This window comes from Rhinatrema bivittatum, chromosome 5, assembly GCF_901001135.1.
Source record: "Rhinatrema bivittatum chromosome 5, aRhiBiv1.1, whole genome shotgun sequence".
NCBI classification, from domain to species: domain Eukaryota; kingdom Metazoa; phylum Chordata; class Amphibia; order Gymnophiona; family Rhinatrematidae; genus Rhinatrema; species Rhinatrema bivittatum.
The window spans coordinates 314,656,790-314,670,806 of record NC_042619.1 but is presented as its reverse complement, the minus strand read 5'-3'; the positions used below and the strand labels follow the sequence as shown (position 1 = coordinate 314,670,806).

Below are 14,017 nucleotides of genomic sequence, written 5' to 3'. Positions count from 1 at the left end.
TGGGTGAGTAGCATGTTCCTGTACGCACTTCTAGTTGGTCTCTTGGAGATGTGTAGCTGAAGTTGAAACGTTAAGTTGAGAGGAGAGATGTTATGTAGGGCCTTGTGTATCATCATAATGGTTTTAAAGTGAATTCTGTATTTGATCGGTAGCCAATGTAGGTGCTGGAGGATGGGGGTGATATGATCCCTTTTTTTGGTGTTTGTGAGAATTCTGGCCGTAGCGTTCAGGACCATCTGAAGAGGTTTGGTGGTGCTAGCGGGAAGGCCCAGAAGGAGTGAGTTGCAGTAGTCCAGTTTCAGGAGTATGATGGCTTGTAGAACAAGGCGAAAGTCTCTGTAGAGTAGTAGGGGTTTTAATTTTTTTAATACTTGCAATTTAAAGAAGCATTCTTTTGTGGTGTTGTTTACGAACTTGTTGAGGCTGAGTCTGTTATCTAGGAGTACACCAAGGTCTCTTACTTGTGGCGAAGTGAGGTCTTTGGAGGTGACAGGAGATTGGCTAGAAGTTGAAGAGATAGGTGGGACATAATTTTCAGGCGCTATAAGGAGGATTTCAGTTTTGTTTGTGTTTAGAACCAGGTTGAGGCTGTCAAGTAGGTTGTTAATTGCTGCGAGGCAGTTATTCCAGTATGACATAGTTTTGTGTAGAGATTCCGCTATAGGGATGAGTATTTGTATGTCATCCGCGTATAGGAAGTGAATTAGCTTGAGTTTGGTGAGTAGGTGACAGAGAGACAGAAGATAGATATTAAAAAGAGTGGGTGAAAGGGATGATCCTTGTGGTACCCCCATCTTGGATTCAATGGGGTGAGACTCTTTGTTATTAATTTTGACCTTGTGAAACCTGTTTTCAAGAAACAATTTGAACCAGTTGATCGCTGATCCTGTGATGCCATTGTTGACTAGACGCTGTAGGAGGCAAGAGTGGCTCACGGTGTCAAACGCTGAGGAGAGATCCAGAAGTGCGAGGAGGCAAGGTTGACCTTTTTCCAGATTGAAGAGAATAGTGTCTGTTAGTGAGGCTAATAGCGATTCGGTGTTCCGAGTCTTACGGAAACCGAATTGGTTTGTGGTGAGAATGTTGTTTTCTTCTAAGAATTCTGAAAGTTGTCTGTTTACAATTTTCTCCATAATTTTGGCAATCATTGGAAGATTTGCTCTGGGTCTGAAGTTGGCTGGGTCTGCTGTGGAAAGGTTGGGTTTTTTGAGGAGAGGCTTGAGCATTGCCAACTTGAGTTGGTTAGGGACATGGCCTTGAGTGAGCGAGCAGTTAATGATGTCTGCGATGGGTTTAGCAATGATATTAGGGATGGAGCTCAGCAGATTGGAAGGAATGTGATCTAAAGGATGGGACGATGGTTTTATCTTCTTAAGGATGTTCTCTATTTCTAGAGTGGATGTTAGCTCGAATGTATTGAGAGCCGCTGGGGTTGTGTTATGTTGTTGGGGGGTTGGGTGCACTGATTGAGAACTGGAGATGATTGAGTAATTCAACAGCGGCGATGGCCCCTTGAGGGGGGCGACGAGTGTGGAGATTTTTTTGTGAAAGAAGACTGCCAGTTCGTTAGCTTTGTTAAAGGCTTTTTCATCTGGTATGATGGGCGTAGTCGGTTTAGTGAGGGCTGATACATAAGAGAACAGAGCTCTTGAGTCGAAGATGAAGTGGTGTATCTTTTTGGAAAAGAATTCTTTCTTGGTTTTGTTAATGTCGTTTCTATATGAGTTTAGGCATGATTTATAGGAGAGGAGGGTTGTTGTAGATGGGCTTTTCCGCCATTTGTGTTCCTTACCCCTGAGCTCCTGTTTGCGCGACTTCAGCTCAGGGGTGAACCAGGGTTTCCTGTTATCTTTGTCTGGATTGAGAGATTTTGTCGTCATGGGGCACGCTTGATCTGCTACCTTGTTGGTGATGTTGATCCATGATGTCATGGCAGAGTTGGCGTCTGATAGGTCCAGATGCACTAGTTCCGTCGTTAGATGTGAGCTGAGCTGATCTCCGGTGCAAGGTTTCCTGACTGATATGGTAATTGAATGTGTTGTTTGTGGAGGGTGCTACTTGATCTCAAGCGCAGTGGAAATGATTTGGTGGTCAGTCCATGGTACTGGTATGCAAGTTGGGATGGTGTGGGGTGATATTCCTTTGTTTATGAAGATAAGGTCTAACGTATGACCTGCCTTGTGGGTGGGCTCGTTGACTATTTGTCTAAAACCCATATGGCTGAGGGAGGAGAGTAGTGTTTCGCAGTTGGTAGAGCGAGGATGGACATCCACGTGAAGGTTGAAATCTCCCATCAGGATGGGAGATGCAATACCACTGCCCCTTTCAGATCTCTATCTTTACCATTGCTTCCCCAGTAGGCATCAGACCCCTGGAATGGTGTTTCAAGCAGCGGTATCAGCACACATACCACAGCTAAAGCAATAAAGGATCCTCTATGCTTGTCCCATGTTTTCCAGTACTGTTTTTTGCCTCTACCACATTCATTTGGAGGCTGTACCAAGCATCTAACACACTTTCTGTGAAGGAATCAAAATTATTGCAAGGGGTCTGGCCTGAAGGCTCTCTGACAGTACTCTATACTGCTATACAAGAGATCTAGGTTTGATTTCTGAGAAAAACCTCTGCTCATTGGGCCAATTGGAGATGGCGACACTGTGCAGGCAGCTTTTACAACCCTCCAGGGAAGGCAGTTCCTGCTATTGCACAGCATCTAACAGTTGACGCAAGGGTTAAATATAGGGGGTTACTTTAACCATCTTCCAGTCTTCAGGTATATCGGATAATTTTAATGATAGGTTACAAATTAATTGAAATAGGTCTGAAATTTCATGTTTAGTTCTTTCAGAACCCTGGAGTGTATACCATCCGATCGAGGTGATTTGCTACTCTTCAGCTTGTCAATCAGGCCCACTATATCTTCCAGGTTCACCGTGATTTGGTTCAGTTCATCTGAATTATCACCTATGAAAACCTTTTCCAGAATAGGTATCACTCCAACATTCTCTTCAGTAAACACCGAAGCAAAAATTGTTTAATATTTCCATGATGGCCTTATCTTCTCTAAGTGCCCCTTTAACCCCTTGATCATTTAACAGTCCAACTGACTCCATCACAGGCTTTCTGTTTTGGATATATTTTTAAAAGTTTTTATTGTGAGTTTTTGCCTCTATGGCAACTTATTTTCAAATTCTCTCTTAGCCTGTCTTATCAATGTCTTACATTTAACTTGCCAATGCTTATGCTTTATCCTATTTTCTTCTGATGGATCCTTCTTCCAATATTTGAAGATCTTTTGGCTAAAATAGCTTTCACCTTACTTTTTAACCATGCCAGTAATCATTTTGCCTTCCACCTTTCTTAATGCATGGAATCCATCTGGACTGTGCTTATAGGATGTTTGGTTTTTTTTTTTTTTAACAATGTCCACACCTGTTGCACACTTTTTACCATTGTAGCTGCACCTTTCAGTTTTTTTCTATTTTTCTCATTTTATCAAAGTTTCCCTTTTGAAAGTTTAGTGCCATTTAATTCAAATCTGATCATATTATAATCACTATTGCCAAGTGGCCCCACCACCTCTTTCACCAAATCCTGTGCTTCACTGAGAATTAGATCTAAAATTATTCTCTTTCTCATTGGTTCCTGAACCAATTGCTCCATAAAACTGCAATTTATTCCACCTAGGTGCTTTATCTCTCTAGCATGCCCTGATGTTTCACTTACCCAGTCATTATTGGGGTAATTGAAATCTCCAAACACAAAAAGTGCAGAATAACTTGTTGGATCCAAATATTTTATTTGATGGACATTTCAAACGGCAACTCCACTGTCAAGGTTGTCGTATAATTCCAAAAGCAGGTAGGGGTCTCCCAACACGGACCCCGTGTTTCACCCACTGGCTGCATCGGGAGGGACAGCACCATATAATCACAAAATCTTGAGACAATTCAGCAACAGGTAAACAGGGTAAACAGGGTAATTGAAATCTCCCAGTATTACTGCACTACCAATTTGGTTAGCTTCCCTAATTTCTCATTGCATTTCACTGTCCGTCTCACCATCTTGGCCAGTCCGTCCCCCCCCCTCACAGCGGTGTGGGCATCCCTCTATTTTTTCAGCCGCCGGCAGAAGATATGAACTCCATGCAATTGCATGGTTTGCACACCCAGTTGTGCTGGTTCTGGTAGTATACACATATCACTATATTCTTCCCCAACACACAAGGGATATCTACCCATAAAGAATTGATTGTGCATCTAGTCTCATTCAGGATCTTTATCCTGTTGGGCTCTATGCCATCCCAGGCATAAAGTGCCACCCCTCCACCAGGATCCTCCTCTCTGTCATTGCGATATGATTCGTACCCCAGTATAGCACTATCCCATTGGTTATCCTCTTTCCAGTATGTCTCTGAGATGCCAATTAAGTCTATGTCATCATTCACTGCAACTATCACTAACAAATAGTTGGTATGTGGACTGATATGTACTAGGACCGTTGGATTTAGAAAACACAAATAACTTATACCAACTCAATTCCAAAAAATACTATTTTTATATATGACACATGAATCATAGTTACTAAGGATAGAGAACATAATATATGACCATCATAATAGGCTTCATCATTTAGTTCAACACTTTAAAACTCGGTATTATATTTAATCATCGGTCAAAAGTTCAATATTTTTTTATTATTTTTCTGTGAATAAACTTCAGTGAACATTCTCAATCTCTGTGAAAGCACTTATCTTTTGTTGCAAGTTCATTTTGAACTTCGAACTCCAATCTTGCTTTTCTGAAACCCGCGATGGTGATTTATACAATGCTTTAAGTTCTTATAGATACCGATACCCGACTCGGGACCGTGTTTTGGACTACTGTCTTTTTTCAAGTGCTTCACAACTGCATCAAAAAAAGTTAACATTTAGTTGTCACAATTTTTCAGAAGTCTTTGTCAAAGACGCACAGTAGATGTTAAAACAGCCCCCCCCCCCCCCCCCCCCCCCCCCGGCACTACTTACTATTAGTTGCTCACTTTCATGATGGCGGTACGGTGTTTCTGCAATGCATTTCCGGCATCCCCCAGATCTTACTGAAATTTTAACTTGCATGTGTATGTCATTCACCACATCACCTCACCCCTCCCCCTATTTAAACAAGGGAATACCACTCAACCCTGTTTAATCCAGCCGGAGATACAGTATTAAGTTTAAAGATCCATTGTTGTTCTTTATAATTTAAAAGACTGTTTGGATCTCCTCCACGTGGATTTGCATGTACTTGTTCGATAACTCTCCACTGCAAGTCTTGAAAGGTGTGTTGAAATTCAATGCAATGTGCGACCATGGGAGTTTGAATCTTTCCAGTGGAAATACAGCTACAAGTTCAATCAATCTGGTACGAATCATGCATTTTGTTCTCCCAACATAATATAATTTGCAGGGACAAATTATCAAATAAATAACCAAATTTGCAGGGACAAATTATCAAATAAATAACTTGCAGGGACAAATGTAAACAATACTGTATCTCCGGCTGGATTAAACGGGGCGATTGAGTGGTATTCCCTTGTTTAAATAGGGGAAGGGCGAGGTGACGTGGTGAATGACTTACACATGCAAGTTAGCCAGCAGCTAGCCATGATTTATTTGACTGCACTTTTTTTTTTAATTGATCTGAGACAATCTCTCTGTCTGTGTCACTGAGACAAGCTGCTAGCAGTGGCATGTTGCTGGTTATTTTTATATTTTACCCCCTGGGGTAGGTTGCAAGCAGGAATTTGGTGTTGTGGGTGGGAGATATATTCAATTTTTAGTTTAATAGAATTTTCCATTGAAAAAGATATTTCTTCTTTTTTGCTTCTGTGCCAAGCAAGCCATGCTTTTTATTTAACTGCAGTTTTGTTTTGTTTTTTTATTGAACTCAAACTGTCTCTTTGTGCTCTTTTAAGCCAAGAAGTCAGTGCACTGGGCAGTTTTGCAGACTCACATATATTGAGACAGGGTTACTCTCTGAAGCAAAATCCCCAGTGGGCCTTTTTTGTAGTTACAAGCTTGGTGCCTGCACAAGCACATACAGTGGTCTGTAGGCAGGGTTGCAGACTCACATATATTGGGACAGGGGTGCTCTCTGAAGCCAAATCTCCAGCGGGCCTCTTTTGGAAATAATTCTTTTAATTGAAATCCCTAGTAGACAGTGACATTAAATCCATACTGTCAGGGAAAGCTAGACATGGTCAAGTGATTGGGATTGGCAGAGGAGGCACTTCAAAAGGCAGCACCAGTCCCCCATTAAAATTAAAAAGGGACCTGTTCCAATCTAAAATCTCTGGAGGAGCAGGCAGTTCCACCCAACCTATACAACCAGTATCGCAGTCACATCCAAACACTGCTAGCTAAGGCACAGGGGAGTGTGCATTTCACCTGCGATTTCTGGACTGCCATGAATGCTGCACACTCTTACCTCCTCCTGACAGCACACTGGTGGCACCTGGTTGAGGCAGGGGCAGGAAGCAGCTCTATTAGTGAATAAGTATCAGGGTGGAAGTGGGCTTTCCTGCACACCCACCTGACGGACGAGGCCCATACTGTCTGGGGACAGGAACCAAAATGGTGCCGGCGCTACCTTTGCCCTGTCATATGACAGAGCAAAGGTAGCGCCGGCGCCATTTATATCAACACACCCATGGCCCGAGAGTGGAACATCACACCGGGACCCCCCCCCCCACTGGACCCCAGGTAATTTAAGACATTTTGGGGGGGTTCGGGAGGGTGGGGGATTTATTTTAAAGGGTTGGGGTGGGTTTTAGGGTTGTTTTAGTGTGCCGGTTTTCCCGCCCTCCCCCGATTTACGATTTACACGATATTTAAAAAAACAAAACTGCGACGATCCGATTCCCTCCCCCCCCAGCCGAAATCGATCGTTAAGACGATCGATCACATGATTCACATCTCTACTACCTACTGCTATGAGTTTGGTTCTTATTTTTTAGGGTCGGGGTGGGTTTTAGGATTATTTTAGTGTGTCGGTTTTCCCGCCCTCCCCTTCCCCTCCCCCTTCCCCCGATTTACGATTTTTGACGATAAATCGGGGGAATTCCTATTATATATCGCCTTTAACGATTTTTGACGATTTAAAATATATCGGACGATATTTTAAATCGTCAAAAAATGATTCACATCCCTAGTAGGTAGGGCTTAATAACCGGTTGGGCTGCAGTCCTTCCTCCAGTGAACTCATTCCAAATCTCCTTTCCTTCAGTACTTTTGGGCAAGATTCCCAGGAAAATCAAACCCTTAGTCCTGCATTGTTGGTGTCTGGTGAAAACTCCTTGAAAGGAGAGATTTCTCAGAAAAAGATTTGCATAAGCCTCCTAGGGGCCTTTCAGGTATTATTTTATTGCTTTTTATGATGCTAGCCATTTTGGGATTTGTACTTTATGATAGAAAACCACTCTAGGTCCCTTTTGGAGAAAAGGGCAGTATATCAGTGTAAATGTAAAATGTAAATGTAAACATGGAGCTGGAATAGCTTAAGAGAACTGGAACTTTTCCTACTGAGAAACACAGGAGCTGAGCACAACAGATGTTGATTTTTCAGCATCGTCTTACAGACTCTCTAAAACTATGTATGCCTTCACATACTAACTCCCAGGAGCTAAAAGGCACAACTCTCCACTGTCTTAGGAGATGCGGTCACCATTTTTAATAGGCTATGCATAGATATTTGTCACATCCTGCTTGACATACTGATAAATCTCCTTAATTCAAATGAACCTCATCCAGGACTTTATGTTGCGCCGGGAGGTGGACCCTTGGCCTGGTGCAGGATTGGTAGGCTCCCCGGTCGGACCCAGAGAGCATCTGCCACCAGGAGGCAGAGCACAAGAGGAGACAGAGGCTGGCTGGAGCTTCACCAATAACAACCCAGGGTTCCCTCAGGTTGAACCCTTGGTTACCCTGGCCGCCTGGTCTTAGGTGGGCCTCGCAGGATTTCCTTGAGAGAAAGTTCAGGGGTGTGCCCACCATGATCAAGGGTGCACGGTCGATGTTCAGGCTAGTAGTCCAGGGTGCCAGAGAAGGCCAGAACAGAGTCTCTGAATGTATGGCAAGGATCAAGGCCAGAGTCAAGGTAGCGTAGACAGCCAAGCATTGGTCAATACTAGTGGTCAGTCCAAAGATAGTCAGCCGAGGCAGGGGTTAATACCAGTGGTCGGTCTGTGGATAGTCAACCAAAGCAGGGGTCAGGTTCCAGGCGGCAGTCAGACGTGATCAGTGGTCAGGCAGGTGAGTTCCAGGCAGCGTGTGGATATGGTTGAGGAAACAGGCAAAGGTCAAATCCAGACGGCAATCAACGTAGTCAAGAACAAGCAGGTCAAAAACCAACGAAGGTCAGCTGGGAACAGTGAACAACGGAGCCGAAGAGCAACTCATCCATGGAGGGGAGGAGAAGTTGCTAAGGCGACTCCTGAGTGCCAGGAACCGCCTTATATAGTAATCTGGGGCTGATGTCATGTAGAAGAGCCGGCAGTCCTGTCGCACCGCGGGCCCTTTAAAAGGAGGGCAGGAGCACGCGTGGCTAAGGTCCTGCCCCTGGAGAATCGGTGGCAGCGTCTCTGCCACGAAGGAAAGGCCTGCAGTGGGAGGGCCGGCCGGCCGTGCCTGGAGACCCTCCGAAACGCCTCCCCCGTCCTGCCCTGAAGCAGGGTCAGTTCCAGAACGGCATGGGAGGGGAGGTAAGACGGGCCGGTCGCAAGTCCTGCAACCGGCCGTCACAACACTTTATTTGCCTGTTGCAATTAAGGTAATCTAAGCAGAACAGGCAGGGAAGGGTGTATAGTTTGTTTATCAAACTTAATCATATGAATTTTAGCATAATATTGCAGTAAATACATTTGCCAATGTTGAGCCATTACAGACTAATAAATTTAGATCATAACTCTAAGTCCCATCACTTCCTTAGAGATCCGCTGTGTTTATCCCATGCTTTCTTGAATTCAGATACTGGTTTTTGTTTCCACCACCTCCACACGGATTCACTACCTACTCGTTAAAGAAATATTTCCTTTCAATCTCATTGCCTGTCCCTCTTGTTCTAAATCCTCATCATCCATTGAAAAAGGGTTATCTCCTGTGCATGGAAACCTTTGAGATATTTGAATGTCTCTATCATATCTCCCCTATCTCGCCTTTCCTCCAGGGTATACATGTAAAGCCTCTGTTACACTTCAATGATTTTAGAACAGCTCTTCAGGCACTTCTGCTTTCTAAATTAGATTACTGTAATGCTCTGTTGCTAGGCCTCCCCATGTCATCGATTCGCCCTTTACAACTTTTACAAAATGCCGCCGCTCAGTTTTTAACCAGCAGCAAAACATGATCACATTACCCCAGTTTTGAAAGACCTCCATTGGCTCCCTATCTATCACAGAATTCATTTTAAATGTCTGATATTAATACATAAAACCATATATGGTGAAAAAATAGAATGGCTCAACGCTGCTCTACATATTCATACTCCTCAGCGAAATTTAAGATCCTCTGGTAAGGCACTATTATCCATTCCGTCACCAAAATCAGCCCATTTAAACACTGTCCGAGACAGAGCCCTATCCTTAGCTGATCCTAAAATAAGGAACACATTGCCTTTAGACATCAGGCTCGAGTCATAGCCACATTCATTTTAGAAGAAACTTAAGACATAGCTATTCGAACAAGCACTCTCCTAGTCAGACCGATTCCCTAGTTTTATTGTTTTATTTTATTTTATTTTAATTATGTTTTCTCTAATCTCAATTTTAAATTTACTGTATTTATTATTATATCAATCATTATTTTATGGGCAGAGAGTTATTTGATATTAGAATTTAAGCCTTATTTAATTTGATTTGCTGTAATTTTATTTTAAATTGTTTAAGATGTTTTTAAGATTGTATGTTAATTGATTATGTTATGTATTACTGTTTGATTTGTGACGAAAACCGATGTGAAGCTTCTACGAACTTCGGTATATAAAAAGTGAATAAATAAATAAATGTTTAGATTTTTAAGTCTATCCGCATATGCTTTAGAATGAAGATCACTGATCATTTTAGTAGCCATCCTGTCTTGGAAGGGTGCTTGTTATGGAGTCTCAGTTTAGTGGACCTTTGGGCCGACCTGCTGGAGACTGGGAAAGATGGTCAATTCTCTAGTATGTGGCAGGCCGGGAGGCAGATGTTCAGGCAGGACGTAGAGGTGCTCTTCACCCTGAAAGCTGGTACTCCCCCGGGAGGAGCCCATCCGCTGGGACTTAGGTGGCTTCACCCTTAGAAGCCGAAGCCCCCCCCCCCGGGAGGAGCCCATAGGGGCCCGACCGCTGGGACTTAGGCGAGTTGAAGATCAGGACTGGGAACTGGAACCAGACTAGGACAGTAGAAAGTACTGTAACAGGGCTCGGGTTCTGGAACCAGGCAGGAACTGTAGCAGGGATCGGGTACTGGAACCAAGCAGGCACTGTAGCAGGCAAGCAGGAACCAAGCAGGTACTGTAGCAGGCAAGCAGGAACCAAGCAGGTACTGTAGCAGGCAAGCAGAAACAGAGCAAATAGCAAGGCAGCTCACTCCGGGGCACAACGCAACAGGGAACCGGGAGGTAAACCCATTGCAAGGCAAAGACTGAGTGTCCGCAGCTGGCTTATCAAGGCCGCGGCGTCTGACTTCAGGAACTGGGCGGAGTCACCGCTGGCGGGAAACTGCCTAGAAAAGCGTCCAAGTGGCATGCGCGCGCGCCTAGAAGCAGGGCGTCCATGGGAAGCTTCCCGGCAGCACGGCCCCCGCTGGGACGCCACCAAACAGGGTGCAAACCAGGCCTCCGGAAGCGGGAGTAGGTCCAGGAGCACGTAGGTAAGGGTCTGGTCGCGGCGCTCGCGGCCAGAACCGCAACAGTACCTCCCCTCTTACGCCCCCTCTTAGCCGGTCTGGGTTTACTTGGGTGGTCCAGATGGAACTGCCGTAATAAGTCCTTGTCTAGGATATTACGGGCCGGTTCCAAAGAATTATCCTCGGGTCCGCAACCCTCCCAGGCAAGCAAGTACTCCCAACGGCGTTGATGGAACCGGTCATCCAAGACCTCACGTACTTGATACGTAACCTCGTCCGGTACTGAAGGGTCTGATGGTTCAGGAGCCCGGGAGTGGTATCTGGAGAAAACAAGAGGCTTCAGCAATGACACACGGAACACGTCATGTATGCACATGGAGGAGAGTAGGTGTAATCGGTATGAGACTGCTCCCACTCGTTCGGTGACTCGAAAAGGCCCACAGAATCTCGGAGCTAGACTTCGAGATGGAATACGTAGCTGTAGATTTTTGGTACTAAGCCAGACGCGGTCTCCTGGGAGGAAGATGGGTGCTGGCTGACGATGCTTATCCACCCATTTCTTGGCGGACTGGGCGGCTTTGCGGATCTTTCCCTGGATAGACGTCCACAAGGAAAGAAGCTGGCGTGCTGAAAGTTGCATTGCCGGGAGTGCACTAGGTTCTGGTGAAGGCAAGAGCGGTCGAAGTTGCTTCCCATAGACGACGAGGAAAGGCGAACTTCCAGTAGCAGCATGCGTGTGATTATTATACGAGAACTCTGCCCACGGGAGTAGCTTGGCCCAATTATCTTGTCGTTCATTCACGAACTAATGAACGGAGAAAAGTCTTCAAGGTTCGGTTAGTCCGTTCCATTTGCCCATTACTCTGGGGGTGGAACGCAGATGAAAGACTAAGTTGCACATTGAAGCATTTGCAAAGTGCCTTCCAATGGCGAGCAGTAAATGGTGGTCCTCGATCGGAGGCTATATCCTGCGGGAGACCGTGAAATCTGAAGATATGCTGAGTGAAGAGGTTAGCCAGGTCAGGTGCAGAAGGCAACTTTGGCAAGGGGCAAAATGCGCCATCTTGGAGAATCAGTCTACAGTCACCCAAATGACCGAATTACCTCCTGAGACGGGAAAGTTCATGACAAAGTCAGTGGAGATGTGTGTCCAAGGCTCCACCGGGATGGGCAATGGTTGCAACAGGCCCCTGGGCCTCCCGATAAGCGGCTTTTGAACGGCGCAGGTAGGGCAAGAGCCCACAAAAGCTTGGACATCCTGTCTCACCGTCGGCCATCAGTAGAATCGGTTCAACAAGTCTAAGGTCCCTTTACAGCCAGCATGACCCCCAGTGAGGGAGTCATGGGCCCAAGTGAGAACTGCTCTCTGGAAGCGACGTGGGACGATGGTCTTCCCTTGGGAGGACACCAAGGTTGCTGCAAGGCTCACCTTCACAGGATACAAAATATACTGAGGAGTGTCAGGAGTCTCTTTGACCTCCGAGGAGCGCGAAAGCGCGTCGGCTTGAACATTCTTAGAGCCGGGTCGATAGCGTAAGGTAAAATTGAACTGATCAAAAAAACAGCGACCACCGGACTTGCCTTGGGTTCAGGCGTTTTGCTTGCTTTAAGAATGCTAAGTTTTTGTGATCGGTGTAAATCGTAACCAGATGGTAAATCGTAACCAGATGGTTGGCTCCCACCAACCACTGTCTCCATTCTGCCAGGGCAAGTTTCATGGCTAGCAATTCTTTATCACCAACACAGTAGTTGCTCTCTGCTGGGGAGAATTTCTTCGAGAAATATGAACAGGGTAACAATTGTCCAGAATCAGAGTATTGGCTCAGCACGGCCCCCACAGCCACATTGGAGGCATCGACTTCCACCACAAAGAGCCGGCTGGGATCCGGATGACGAAGGCAAGTGTCTAACAAGAACGCTTCCTTAAGGGCCTCGAAGGCTCGGCAGGCGGGAACAGGCCAATCCACCGCGTTGGCCCCCTTTTGGGTGAGGGCAGTCAACGGGGCCACAATACGGGAATAGTTAGGAATAAAGTGATGGTAGAAATTGGAAAAAACCGAGGAAGCATTGCAACGCTTTAAGGCCCTTCGGCCGGAGCCAATTCTTAATTGCCGCCACTTTCTCAGGATCCATTTGAAAGCCCGTTGCAGAGATTATGTAGCACAGGAACGGCAGGGACGTCTTCTCAAAACTACATTTTCCCAGTTTCGCGAACAGATCATGCTCCCTAAGTATTTGGAGCACTTGACGGACATGCTGACGGTGTGAAGGCAGGTCCTGGGAGTAGACTAGCACATCGTTGAGGTAAAGGATTACGCAGGTGTTCAGAAGGTCCCGTAACACCTCATTCATAAGGTGCAGGAACACCGGCGGAGCATTACATAAGCCCAACTTTGTGAAAATCTTCACTCCCTGGAGCCTATCGAGGAGCTCTGGGATTAACGGGAGCGGGTAACGGTCTCGCTTAGTAATGGTACCAGGTAACAGGTCTATAGCGCAATCATACGGACGATGCTGCAGAAGGATCTCCGCCTTGGTCTTGGAAAATACGTCCGAAAAGTCCTCATAAGGTGCAGGAAGACCTAGGGCAGAGTTCATCAACCGAAGCGCCGGAGTCCTAGGCACTTTCATACAGTTAGCTAGGCAGAAAGGACTCCACTTGACAGTCTGTAGAGTATCCCACTGAATTGTGGGCGAGTGCTTCTGTAACCACGGCAGCCCTAGCACCACAGGGTGGACAGCCTTATCCAACACTAGGAAGGCTATCTCCTCCGAATGGATCACCCCGGTGCGGACAGTAATGAGTGCCGGGGACATCAGGACAGGTCCTGGAAGGAGCTTCCCCTGGATAGAGGTAATTCGCAACGGGACCTCCCGTCTATGCGTAGGGATTCGCAACTGGGAGACTAAATCCTGCAGGATGAAATTACCTCCGGCTCCAGAATCCAGGAAAGCTATCATCTCAATGGAACCTCCAGGGTATTCCAGAGTAACAGGCATGGTACATTGAGGAGCAGTATCACAGCCTAGGAGGAGCTCCTCCAGACCTCCTAAGCTTTTGGCGTTTTTTGCACGCTCCTGGCAGCGTGCCAAGAAATGGTCCTTCTGACCACAATATAAACACAACTTCTACGAACGGTGACATTGCCTCTCT

At 45.8% G+C, this 14,017-nt stretch overlaps 1 protein-coding gene across 5 annotated transcripts in view; it reads left to right on the top strand.

Moving 5' to 3' along the window:
- Positions 1-14,017, top strand: part of FRMPD4 (FERM and PDZ domain containing 4) — a 1,001,692-nt gene that overhangs the window by 651,489 nt on the left and 336,186 nt on the right. The gene's annotated exons all lie outside the window — the stretch shown is intronic.